Raw genomic sequence first — 14,254 nt, forward strand, 5'->3', positions numbered from 1 at the left:
TGGAAAAGATATATGTACCCCTGTTTATTGCAGCATTAATTATAGCAGCCGAATTATGGAAGCAGCCCAAGTTTCCATCCATAGATGAATGGAAAAAGGTGTGGTATACTTCTTTGAATTGAAGAATTGAATACAATTGAATTCACACAACTGAATACTACTCAGCCATAAAAAGAGAATGAAATCTTGCCATTTGCAACAAGACGGGTGGATCTAGAGAATATAATGCCAAGTGAAATAGAGAAAGACAAATAGCATATGATTTCACTCGTATGCAGAATTAAGAAACAAATCAAAGAAAAAAAGAGACAAACCAAAAAACAGACTCTTAACTATAGAAAACAAACTGATGGTTACCAAAGGGGAGGGGGGTTACCAGAGGGAAGGTAGATGGGAGATGGGTAAATAGGTAAATGGGATTAAGAGTACACTTGTCATGAAGAGCACTAACTAATGCATAAAATTGTTGAGTCACCAGATTGCACACCTGAAACTAATGTAACGCTGCATATTAACTATACTAGAATTGAAAGAAAAGAAGGAAGATTGATTTAAAAAGAAAATAAAACCTTTTTGTTTTGTTTTGTCTTTTTACTTCACAGTTACAAATGGCAATAAAATAACATTAAGTTGAAGCCCAAGTGGCAGGTTTTCCTGACCAGGTCATGACTTTGCCTGATATTCACGGATTCCACTAGAAATAGTTTGTCTGCAAACAAAAGCCAACTTTTATCTGTTTGTTTGTTTATTATTTGTTGTTTTGAGTATACTAGACACAAATGTTACATTAGCTTCAGGTGTAAAACGTTCTGATTTAACTTTTAAAATGCTGAGGTAGCAAGCTTGGTTCTAAGGATGTTGAATGGGTGGTTCAATAAGTGATCTAGCTTCCTTTGTTTATGAATGGAAGTCAAGATAAGAATCTACAGACACTCCGGCTTTCTCAATCCTTTAAATCCACACACTGCTGAAATGCACATTACAGAGATAGAGAGCATTAGAAACATAAACATGGATTTCCTCTAGCAACTGATTGGTGTCTGGAGGAACAAAAAGACCAACGTTTTGGTTAATTAACCTTCACACTTTTCTAGAACTAGGAGTCTTGTGAGCAAAGACTTTGAGCTACTCACCACCTTGGAGAAGCAGACTATCAGAGCATCCTATCTGTCCAGATTAGGATTCTAAGACTCCCTACTTATGAAACTGAGCTGGGACCATCTGACCACATACGTTAATGGACTAAGACACAGGAGCTGTATTTGGATAAAAGAGAAGGCAGACAATTTGGTGCAAGGGTGTTCAGGAGAAAGGAAAGATATACACGAGGAGGGGGTGAATGAGCATAGTGGAGGAGACGCTATGGCATATACCTTTCCTCCTAGGTTTAAGAACAGGTCCTGTGCCTCAGTGGGGAGGGTGGTAAGATCTCAACTGGAAGACACTGTGTTCATGAAAGACTGTGGAACTCTAAGAACAAGCAGTGCTATTCTGAAGCCTGAGGGCCCAGGTTCTTTGCAGACCTGAGGAGAGAGGCGTTCTCCAATTTTATCACTGAAGAAGAGCAGCACCCTGCAGGGTTGTGGAGCAGAGCCACGAAGCAGTGGTGCCCGCCTGCCCACCAGGCTGACAGGTGAGCAGTGTTTTCGTGGAAAGCGGACAGCCAAAGCAAAGACAAGCTTCCCTCAGGTGACCAGTTAGCAGACCTCCATTAGGAAACCTGAGAAATTCCTTTGAAAAACTCTGAGGAACTTCCAAAAACACATGCTGAGAGAAACGTGGCCAAGAATTAAATTGTCTCTGTCGGCAGGTGGGTGCTAAGAGCAGGCATGATATGGTATTCAGTGCTGGTATCTGGGCTCACAGCTTGGGGAGGGCGTATTCTGTAATGCCTCCTTAACTTGTGCATAACAAGAGGGTATCAATAAGAGATAGAAAGAGGATAACAATAAGAGAACAGACTCTCAGAGGCAGAGCCAGAGGCCTGGGAAAGTATCCCCTAGAAAGAGAAGTGAGGCCTACCCAAGGTAAGGGGCCACACAGACATCAGGATTACACAGCCAGCAGCTGCCATGAGTCTGTGTCCCCTTTCTGGCGGTAGGAAGCGATGTGGTTATTTCCCTCCTGTCTCACCACGATCTGTTGCGTGTGTGTGGACGGAGAGATACTTTGCTGTGGAAGGGGGTGGAGAGATCTGTCTCTAGATCAAGAGAAACTTGATGTAGACTCTGATGAGATTTGAGTTTGATGTCATCACTGGGCAGTAACTCCTTGAGGTGGGTACTTTTATTATCTTCACTTTAAAAATGAAGACATGTTACACCCAAATCCATTCATACTGAAAAGGTCTCTGTGCGGGTGAGGTGTTTCTCCTTCTGGTCAAGGTTAATTTCTGCATTTGTGCTCTAGGCTCCCGTGGCCAGCACCCTTTCTTCTCCATCTCCAAGACATTCCTACACCAACTGATTTCTCTTTTCTCAACATCTTCAAACTCTGGGAACCCTCTCTATTGTCTCATTAGATTTGTCTCCTTTTGTGTCTGTTGTTTTGTTTAACCCCTGAAAAAGTACTGTTCCCCAGATTTCTCCTTTCACCTGGTTTCTCACCTTGCTCTTTTCAGTCTAAGGCTTTTTTTTTACTCTCAAGGCTTTAATAACCATATCCCTAGTTGGTCACTCCCACATCTAAATCTTAAGTAATACTATACTTCGCTAACTGAGGCACTCAATAACATAATATTTCAATTTTGCATTTATGTTTTTGTATTTTCTAGTTTGAAAACAAAGCCCATATCAACTCTGGATTTCAGTCTGACTTATAATAGTAATACGTTGCATAAAATGCTTTTCTGGCTGTCCTTGACCACAGTGTGGAAGCTTGTTATTGACTTTCACTCACTAAACCTTTCTAAACTATTAAAGTAAAAATAATTTCTCAAGAAAAAAAAAAAGAAAGAAAAGAAAAAGAAAGGAGCAAAGTGTGATATAGAGAGGCTCAGTAAATTGGTGGGCATCACAGAGTTAAGGCTGGAGACAGCCTTTTATTTGGTCAGTTTGGTTCCAGAGTCATTTAGTACTTACATAAAACTAGAAATTATATCCCGTGATGCTATAAATAGTCTACAGATTACCTAGCCTAAGTTTACCAATAAATAAATAACAACTCTTTGATGTGTAGAAGTACATTGTCACGTTTTTTCAGAGGACCAAAAGATTTTTTAAAAATTTTAGAGAGCCTGGAAGAACACTGAGGAAATGTTCACACAAAGCATTTCCCCTATCATGATTAAGACTAAAATCAAAGAAAGAAAGCCAGATGCTCTGGTTGGAGCAGGACGGGAAGCTACACAGTCAGTGGTCCTCATTATGACCATGTGATTTGTAGCTCAGCACAACTCTGCAAGGAAAGTTGAGCAGAGTTCTGTCTTCCAGCATATCTCTGTCTTTTATAAGTAAAGAGTCTTTTATAAGAAAAGAGTCTACCAAAGGGCATCTCTGTAGCAACCTGAGCAGAAGGTGCTGCCTGGCCGCGCAACAGGGGCACACAAAACATTTGCAAGCCTGCAGGATGCTTCCTCTGAGACACTGGCAGCACTGCTTCTGACTCCTGAGACTCAAAGCCCCTTAAGAGATAACAGGGAGATGTCTCTCAAAATGCCAGATTACCTTTGATGACACGAGACCAGCCTCAAGACCTCTTCCTGCTTGAATAACCTTGGGATTTCCAGATTTCCATTATGCAAGATGACAAGCTCTGATTCAGCCACAGTGCACCTTTTCATTAGACACCTTCTGCTTCTTCCAGATGCCGACCTTTGTGGCTCTCCACACAGAAACTGAAAACACTTTCCTTTTTGTCTTTGTCCCACCTCTGGGACTGCAGGAGAGGAAAGACTTGGCCAGAAACCTCTCTCTAAAGAACACCAAGTGGAAAGAGACCCCTCGTCATGAGGACACAGCACCTGCCTTTCCCATGGAGACAGGTAGACACTTGACGCAGGCTTTTGGGAGAGCAGCAAGTCCCTGGAAGCAGCCCTCCGCAGCTCTTTTCACAGGCAACCATGTTCAGGTGCTTTTGTGGCAAGCTGCCAGCTCAAGGCTCTAATTAATTAAAAGGCTCTTCTTGCCAGGGATATTGGCCATTTGACATCTCAGTTGGAGACTGGAGCTCATGAAGGTTCAGCTTTAGAAGAACAGCTCTGCTGTTATCACTTTTGATCTCCCCAGTGGGAAAACCCAAGTGCCCAGAGTTGCAATAATCATGTTAAGTGCCAGTTTCCTTTGCCAAAAAACAGTACACTCTTTTCTTTATCCCTCCCTTGGGGAAAACTCCCACTGAGTCATTTGCTGGGTTCTCTGCTTATCTTGCAATTCCACACCAGCAGCATCACTTTTTTTCAACATATGTAGGCAGTTCCACAAGCCCGCACGGTCTGTGGTTTTAAAGATCATTAAATTTAGCCTCAACCCCAAAGCAGGACAGAGCACATGATCTCCTGCAACAATATTTAAAATGCAAGCAACATTGGAGAGTTATCTCACTAATTTCCATGCGGCAGGCAAATCTTTGAAAAAACCATCCTTCAACCTCTGACTCAAAACATAAACAGTCCTGGCCACAAAGCAGATAGAACCCAGAGGTGCATTTCGATGTTATCCTGATGAGAGAAGAATGGGAGGGGGACACTGACAAAATTAGTGGCTCTCCCAGGGAAGATTACTCACAACCTTTTCTCCGCTACCAAAGCATACAGAACTTACCCTGTTGTGATTTATCCAAGTATAGTATTGCCCACCCCCTAAACTATGAGTTCATTCATGACAGGGATTCTTTCATCCTCTATCCTCCAAATAACCATATCTTTCGTCCTCTATCCTCCAAATAATCACGGGAGACTTTCAATATGTATGAAATAGTAAATTAATTAGGTCTAGGTGAATCCAAACCACCCTCTCAGTCAGGTCCTAAAGATTTGAATAAATTGAAGTGTCTGTGGGTAGTAGGATGGGGAAATGGACACAATTTATAACTTATACCTTGTTATCTGATGTATTAGGTCAAGGAAAGAGAAAAGGAAGGAAGGAAGGAGGGAGTAGAGAAAGCTAAATAGAGAAATGAAGAAAATGAAAAGAAGAATAAAGAAAAAAGAGAAAGAAATTTATGAAAGTTATTGAGATGCACAGGCTAGAAATTATGGTTGCAAAAATGCCTGGTGTTAGGTTATATCTATAAAAAAAAAAAGAGGCAAATATAGGCTAATGGGCAAAAGAAACCCATATATTAACATTTAGAAAAGGCAATGGATATACATTTATTTGAGGGACAGGAATATTTTATAGTTTATTCTATACCTCCAAGCAAGTGATAAAGTGCTTTTACCTACCTGTGTATATTCTAGGTGCTGGCATAAGAAGACATATAAAGAATAGGTTCTCCCCCTTCCTTTCTTTTTCATTTTGAGCCTTCTGCTGGAAGCTTTTGGTGGAATGATCCTATGCCAAGTTTATTAATTAACAAATATTATTAAATGTCTATTACGGGCTCAAAATTGTGTCAGTGCTGGTACAGAAAAGTATATTCACCACACTATTAGGAAGGTTTTATGTTTCATTTATTAAGAAATGCTTTGCTCTTACAGAGCTGAAACCCATAACAATATTGAACTTGACTGCATTCTCATTACGGAGAATTAGAATTACTAAGAATTAGAGACCCATACAAGGTATTTCTCAGTGCAACTACAGCTTACATTTTTGCAAATGTGCATTTTAGCCCAAGTCTATTGATGTACTTTCCTTGGTGTTGTTGCTCTTTAGAGCGAAAAGATGAAGTGAGGCTCAAAGTACCAAGGTTCAAATTATTCTCTGCAAGCACAGGGATGGAATAATGAACATCTCTTACGGAGACACTGCTCTAAGATTTTTACATGGAGCCATCTGTTCAATCCGTAACAACAGTTCTATAGGTTGATACCATGACTTGTCTCATTTTATACATGAGACAAGTGAGGCACAAAGTAGCTGAGTAACTTGGACAAAGTTGTAGAGTTGATGGGTGGTGGAGCTGGGACTCCAGTCACAGAAACTGGTCTTCAGAGCCTGTGCTCTTGACCCTATACTGCATCTCAGGAGAGCGGTATTGGAAAAATGCAATAGAAAAATCAAAACCAGCAATATGAGATGAAAGAAGAGTGCGTGGAATCCAGAAACACCTTTCTTATCCCAAATATTGCAAATCAATGCTAAGAGCTCTTTCTTGGCTGGGAGAGTGAGGCAGGGGGAGGCAGGGAGGCAAGGAAAGAGGAAGAGCTGAAGTGCTTCCCCTGTGTTCAGAGAAATACAATTGTCCTTCCCATAAATTGGTGGCCTGTGTTGGCACATATGAAAAAAGGATAGAAATTTGCAAAGATATATATATCACACCTTATCCAGCAGAGAGCACTACATCAAGTCAGCAAAAACAGCACTCTGCCAAAAACGAACCTTCCTAGCTTCCCAAAAAATCTATTTAAAAAGTAGAGTTGCCTGGGTGGCACAGCAGTTAAGCGTCTACGTTCGGCTCAGGGCGTGATCCCGGCGTGATGGGATCGAGCCCCACATCAGGCTCCTCCGCTAGGAGCCTGCTTCTTCCTCTCCCACTCCCCCTGCTTGTGTTCCCTCTCTCGCTGGCTGTCTCTATCTCTGTCGAATAAATAAATAAAATCTTTAAAAAAAAAAAAAAGTAAACAACATTCAAATTTACTTGAAATAATACCCTTCACTGTGACTGCTCCAGAATGTGGGATTCTGTCTTTTAGGGGGTAGGGAGGGGAGGACAGAGGAATTCCTCCAATGCTGACAGGGTTGGTCTGGTCTTTATGCCCTTTCTCAGGGCATGGGAAGAAGCCACCATGACCTACCAGCCCAGAAATTCTGCCAAGAAGCTGAGAGTCATGGGACTCTGCCTAGCCAGCTTTGTGGAGGTCAATGAACACTGTCTAGACATTAAGTCTTGATCTTTGAAAGAGGAAGCCAGATACAGTATAGTTTCAAAAGGCTGAGGAACCAACTGAGAGTAAATATCTTAACTGCTGATATTACTATCTTGGACTGTGTTTACCCAGAGACCTATTCATCAACACTGAAGAAAAACTTGAATTTTCCAATAGCCCATTATGTTCTAAATTCTTAATCATCTCTTCCTAAAGGAAGAGTGAAGGTAGTGAAGCATCAACTATGTCTATTAAAAATAAAAATACCACACAGGAGGCTAAGAGATGATGTGGGCACATGCTCTGCACACTCACACATCATTGGTAATGGTGGAGGGCACTCAGGTCAAAGCCAAGGGTGGACAGAATAGGTAGCACAGTCAACACAACCACAAATAATCCCATAAATTACTGCCACCAACAGATAGATTTCCTTCAGGTTTCCATATATTCTAAAACCAACACTTTATAAAAAAGATTTTATTTATTTATTTGAGAAAGAGAGAGCACTAGAGAGAGAGAGAGAGCAAGCACAAGTGGGGGCAGAGGCAGAAGCAGACTCCCAGCTCAGCAGGGAGCCTGACGTGGGGCTTGATCCCAGGACTCTGGGATCAAGACCTGAGCCGACAGCAGATGCTTAATGGACTGAGCCACCCAGGCACCCCTAAAACCAATACTTTTTATATGATAGGGATACACTTCCTAAAGATACTACCTTTAAAAGTTGTCATTGAGGGCCGATCATTCAGTTGAGCATCTGACTCTTGGTTTCAGCTCAGGTTAAGACCTCATGGGTTCTGAGATCAAGCCTCACGTGGGGCTCTGTGCTCAGTGCGGAATCTGCTTGGGATTCTTTCCCTCTTCCTCTCCCTCCTCTTCTGTGTGGCTCCCTCTCAAATAAACAAATAAATCTTTAAAAAAGAAAAAAGTTATCATTGACAAGGGTTAAGATATCAGAAATCCAGGGAGAGAGAACAGAGAGACAAACAGAGAGTGAAATGGAGCACCTCCCAACAAAAATGTTAACAATAAAATATCAAAATGGTAGCTGAATTTTTAAAATAAACTCTCCAACCTGAGGGACCTATTTTTATGATAACAGGGATTTGGGCTAGGATTCTAGATTACCATAAACAGATGAAAGTTACAACAGGATAAAACAGGTTATTTTGATACCAAACCAGAAAACACCTATTTTTCATTTCTAAGTAATTTGTGAAACAGAAATCTCTGACCTTTACCCCATCCCTGGGATTCATTTTATCTCTTACCCTCGTCCCATCCATCACCCTCACCTGTCCATCACCCCTAACCTATCTCTGACCTGTACCCCAGGGGTGGGAGTCAGGGTCAGAGCCAAGAGCCTCTGAGAAGGAGTGAGGATATAGGTTTTGCCCATTGCTTCAAATTAAAGTACTGGAAGTTCAGTAGTGCTGCCACAGAACATCCCTACACAAAAATAGCTGAGTCAACATGTCTGGGTCTGAATATCTTGCACTGAGAGATTTAAAAGTATCAAGACACAACGATATAAATATCAATGAGCATAAAACAGGTAGCAAGAGACATGGGACATGCTTGAGGATCATTCTCTGCTGCTCATCCCTCAGTACACATCTCCCCATAAGTCAACTTTAGTGAAATAGTGTAGGGTGGAGAGGTTACAGAGGAAAGAAATCAGAAGATATGAATTAGGCCTATCCTCTAGGAGTCTGCTTTGAGTTTACTATGCGCCCTAGAGTAAGTCACTTCATATCTTGGCATATCCATTTTTCTTCTGCAACATATTAATAGTAATAACTGCCTTGCAATAGGAGGCACCCAATAAATAATCATGAATGAATGAATGAATGAATGAATTCATATATATCCCCTAGATGTTTTTATGTTCTGCAAATTAAAGAGTGAACTGGTCTTTTACTGAAAATAAGAACAGGGATTCTTACAACTCTATAAGGTAGTGTTTAGGAAGTAGGATATTTGCTATCTTTCACTGAACACTTCAATCCACGCCCCACCCCTGCCCAGCTATCCATTAACACCTTATTTTATTGCAGAAATTGCATGGTGCACTGGGTGTTATATGCAAGTAATGAATCATGGAACTTTACATCAAAAACTAGGGATGTACTGTATGGTGACTAACATAATATAATAAAAAAATACTATTAAAAAAAAAGAAATTGCCTTCAAAAATAAACCCCGAATATAAGTATTCTTTTCTCAACTCCTAGGAAAAGGATAAAAAAAAAAAACAACCTGCTTTTTTTTAACACAATGGCCCCAGAACGATATTACATTAATGGACAATCATGTATTCAGCAAATCCATTCATTCAACAAACCTTTATTAGCTCTTACTACTAGTGGGGTATTATTATTCCTAACAGAATCCATCATTGTTCCTCCCCTCCAAGAGATGAGAGTTTAAGGGGAAACTGAACTCATAAATAAGTATTTAGAATCCAGTGGCAGAAAGAAGTAGCAAAACACTAAAGCAATGGTTCTGACGTCAGACTGCCTGGATTCACATCCTGGCTCCAACACCTGCTACTGGTGTATCTGTGAATAAGATCTTTCATGTCACTAGGCCTCAAATTCTTTATCTATAAATGGTAGTAATAATTTTACTTACCTCAGAGGGCTGTTACAAAAATCGAATGAGAGGATCCATGTAAAGTACTTTTCACAGAGCTGAAAATATGGTAAACACTTGACAAGTTTTGTGGTTGTTGTTAGGTGTTATATCTTGGTGTAAGTACAAAACATAATGAACTCTGGAGGTAAAACCACTCATCTTTCCTGGAGAGACCAAGAAAATCTTTGAAAAGCAAATGACAATATTAAGGGTCTCTCCATAGAAGACTAAGTTTTTAAGAGACAAGAAATGGAAGATAGCATTCAAGAAGAGGAAACAATTTGTACATGGGCACAAAGTTACCAAAAAGTTTTGCATTTGGAGCAGTCTGCTCAAGACCTCTAGACTCCAGCACCTAGTAAAATACCAAGAGATGAGGCTAAAGATAATGCGAATGACTTGTCAAGTTATGCAGGAGTATGGGGGTATGGGGTCTATTCTGAATAAAATTTGAATCCCTTAAATGCTTTTAAATAAGATTTGATGTGAACAGTTGTGTTTGTTGTGTGTTTTCTGGAAAGTAACTCTGGTAGTGTTTTAGAAAATGGAATGAAGAAGAGAGGACTTGATGTAAGAAAAGAGCAAGGAGGGAGCTGTTACAACCTTCCAAAGAAAGAATAAGAAGGGAAGGAAACAGATGGTGGAGAGATTCTAGGGGCATCTCAAAATGGAATTTACAGAATTTGATAGCTAGTTGGATGTGGGAAGTAAAGGAACAAGAGAAGTCAAGGATGACACTGACATTCCTAGCTTGGAATGGTAAAGCCATTGACTGGAGTGGTGAATATAAGAGAAGAGAGTTCAGGATGGGAGAGAATACGTGTAAAAAATGTATTTACATTAAGACATGGTCTGTGGGAACCAAAGTGGGAAAGACCTCTGGGTTTTTTTTTAATTATTATAATATTTTTTTATTATATTATGTTAGTCACCATACAGTACATCCCTGGTTTTTGATGTAAAGTTCAATGATTCATTAGTTGCGTATAACACCCAGTGCACCATGCAATACGTGCCCTCCTTACTACCCATCACCAGCCTATCCCATTCCCCCACCCCTCCCCTCTGAAGCCCTCAATTTGTTTCTCAGAGTCCATAGTCTATCATGCTTCATTCCCCCTTCTGATTACCCCCCCTTCTTTATCCCTTTCTTCTCCTACCAATCTTCCTAGTTCTTATGTTCCATAGATGAGAGAAACCATATGATAATTATTTTTCTCTGCTTGACTTATTTCACTTAGCATTATCTCCTCCAGTGCCGTCCATGTTGCAGCAAATGTTGAGAATTCGTTCTTTTTGATAGCTGAGTAATATTCCATTGTATATATGGACCACATCTTCTTAATCCAGTCATCTGTTGAAGGGCATCTCGGCTCCTTCCACGATTTAGCTATTGTGGACAATGCTGCTATGAACATTGGGGTGCATATGGCCCTTCTCTTCACTATGTCTGTACCTTTGGGGTAAATACCCAGTAGTGCAATGGCTGGATCATAGGGTAGCTCAATTTTTAACTTTTTAAGGGACCTCCACACTGTTTTCCAGAGTGGCTGTACCAACAATGTAGGAGGGATCCCCTTTCTCCACATCCTCTCCAACAATTGTTTCTTGCCTTGTCAATTTTTGCCATTCTAACTGGCGTAAGGTGGTATCTTAGTGTGGTTTTGATTTGAAGACCTCTGGTTAATCAGCATCACAGATCTAGGGTTCAGAAGAGATTTCATTACTTGAGACACAGATATGAGAGTAATTTTCTTAAAATAGACCCCATCTGAACAGGCAACACTGCCCAGAGATTGTTGATTATGCGCATGGTACTATCTATGCAAAATATTGTAGGGGAATGTCTGTAGGTTAAATAAATACTGTTGAAATCATATAGTTGTATAGATTCAAAGTTGGTTGAATAATAATCCTACCTCCCCATCAAAAAACTAAACAAAAAAGTGGATGAATTGACCAGAGTTGTCCAATGACAAGGACCTATTCTGGCTCCCTGCTCTCATAACTCCATCTATATGAGTTATATCCTTTCTTCTTGCCCTGATATTATATAGCACGATGTGCCCCTCCATCTATCTAAGGTTAATGCTGTGCTTTGGCATCTCCTTGCCTTTCTATTGTCTCCTTTCTAGCATTTAAACACATTTGTTCAAATCTACCCCATCCTAAGAGACCCTCCCTCAACCCAATAGCCCCCCACTAACTATTCATCTCTTTCCTTCCTTACGCAACACATTCCTTTAAAGACTAGCCTACCATTTCTATTTCCTTCCTCACTCAATCTTAAACCCACTGTAACCTGGTTTCTGCACCCATCACTTGGATCTCACTAAAACCAACAATGACCTATGATATTGATAAACCCAGTGGATGCTTTTCAGTCCTTATTTTATTTAACCTCCCAGCAAGAGTTTTGATACAAGTGACTACCTCATTTTTAATGACTTCCTTTTTATTGATTTGATTTCTGTGACACTATATTCTTCTGATTTCTTCCAACATCTATGGCCCTATCTTCTCACTTTCCTTCACAGGAAATAGTCTTCTCCCAGGCCTTATATACCAATACTCCCATATTCTTATAAACACTCTTCATTTGCCCTCCACACATTCCCTGGGCAATCTTGTCCATTCGCACTCTGTTAACCATTTTCTATATGCGTATTTCTCCCATATTCATATTTCTATCCTAGAACGCTATCCTGAATTATAAATCAACATGTCCAGATGCTTCCTAGTCATCTTTGCTGGGAGCTCTTACAAACACCACAAACCTGACATGTACCAATCTGAACTCATCAACTTCCTCCCTGACCCTATTACCTAAGAAAATGGCACTGTCATTCTGCCAGTTGCCCATGCCAGAAATCAAGGAATCATCCTTAGCTACTTCCTCTACCATATATCCAAACTCTTATCATATCCTGTCGATCTTATCACCCAAATATCTCCTGATCTTCAACGCTATTATTCTAATCCTGGCCACTAACATCTCTTGTCTAGATTATAGCCTTATACCTAGACTTTGTGTCTGATATCTTGCTTCTTCTGTTCTTCAGCATCCAAATGATTTTAAAATAAAAACCATATCAAGTCGCATACACCTACCCCCTCAAGTAAATATTTCTTGTTACCCTTAGAAAAAATCCAAATTCCAGTTTTACAAGCCCCTCCATAATCAGGTTTTTGTTTTGTTTTGTTTTGTTTTGTTTTGTTTTTTTGGTCTCACTGTTTATCATTCTCTATTTCAAGTTGCAATTTTCAGACCTTCTGAGCATTTTATCATTCTCCACTTCTACCTCCAGACTTTCACACTTGGTGTTTCTCTGCCTCCACCTTGTCTTCATGTGGCCAAATCCCATTCTTCGGATATCTGCATGAAGGCCACTTCTTCAGGAAAGTTTTCTCTGACCCTTAGATTAGGTTAAGTTCCCTTGGTGTAAGATCTTGTAACCTCCCAACTTAAAAAAAGAACCATATCATCCATCACAGTTTTACTTGTCCAACGACTACCCATACGTTCTATGAGGGAAAAGGTCATATGTGACTTGCTTGCCGTGATATTCCAGTTCATGTCACATAAGCAGGTGCTCAGTGATCACTTGGTAACTGTGCTGGATGAATCAAATTGAGTCAATAGAGACTGACCATGCTACTCTACTTTGTGCATGACAAGAACTGAGAGAGGTAGTAAGTAAGCTGGATAACAGAACTGGGTTTATAAATTATCTTGATTGATCAAAATTGTAAAAATGAATAAAATAAATATAATGGTCTATATTCACACTCAAAGACTTATTTACATAAATATAAAAGAAAGTCATGTTTTAATAGCAGGTCATGTGAAAATGTCTTAAGAGCATGCACAAGGACTTCAAATTTCACATGGCCCACAGAGGGACATGGCTAATAAACAGAAACTGATGCCAACTTACACTGTATTAGTAGAATATTAGTGTTACACTAAAGAAAGCCTACAGCTTGTCCTTTCATCATAGCCCATGTCTTATGTTGTACCTGGCACACACCAAGTATGTAAGCAAATCTCCTGAAGGAGGAGAGAAAAGTCTCAAAGTGCTTTTGCCAAACTGACCACATCTGAAGAACAATACATAATTTTTGGACACTGGTAACAAAGAGTATGCAAAAAAAAAAAGTATAACCTAGATTAGAAGCAATAATAATACCTAATATAGCACTGATTATATATTGAGCACTGTTTAAGCACTTTATATATATTAACTCATCTATAATATGAAGTAGGTACAGTTACTACCCCCATTCTACAGTGATAAAAGTGAGGCACAGATAGCTTATGTGACCACAGTTACATTGGTAGTAAGTGGCTGAGCCAAGTTTTGAAACCAAATAGCCAGCAACCAGCAGCCCACACTTCTGGAAATCAATTATAACAATATTCTACTAGAAATAAAGAAGGAAAACCATTAGCCCAGGAGTGAGCTGGGGAGAAGATTCAGAAGAAACATCAGGCAGAAATCAAAAGGAAACATATCCTGGCTCAGTAAAATGAAGAACTTTCTAAAGCTTTGATTTGTCTCACTGGTGAACAGTCAGGGTCTTTGGGTTCCCTGTTAATAGAGTATTCAAGGAGAGGCTAGAAGTCCATCTATACATGACATCAAG

Source organism: Ursus arctos, unplaced genomic scaffold (genome assembly GCF_023065955.2).
Source record: "Ursus arctos isolate Adak ecotype North America unplaced genomic scaffold, UrsArc2.0 scaffold_9, whole genome shotgun sequence".
NCBI lineage: Eukaryota > Metazoa > Chordata > Mammalia > Carnivora > Ursidae > Ursus > Ursus arctos.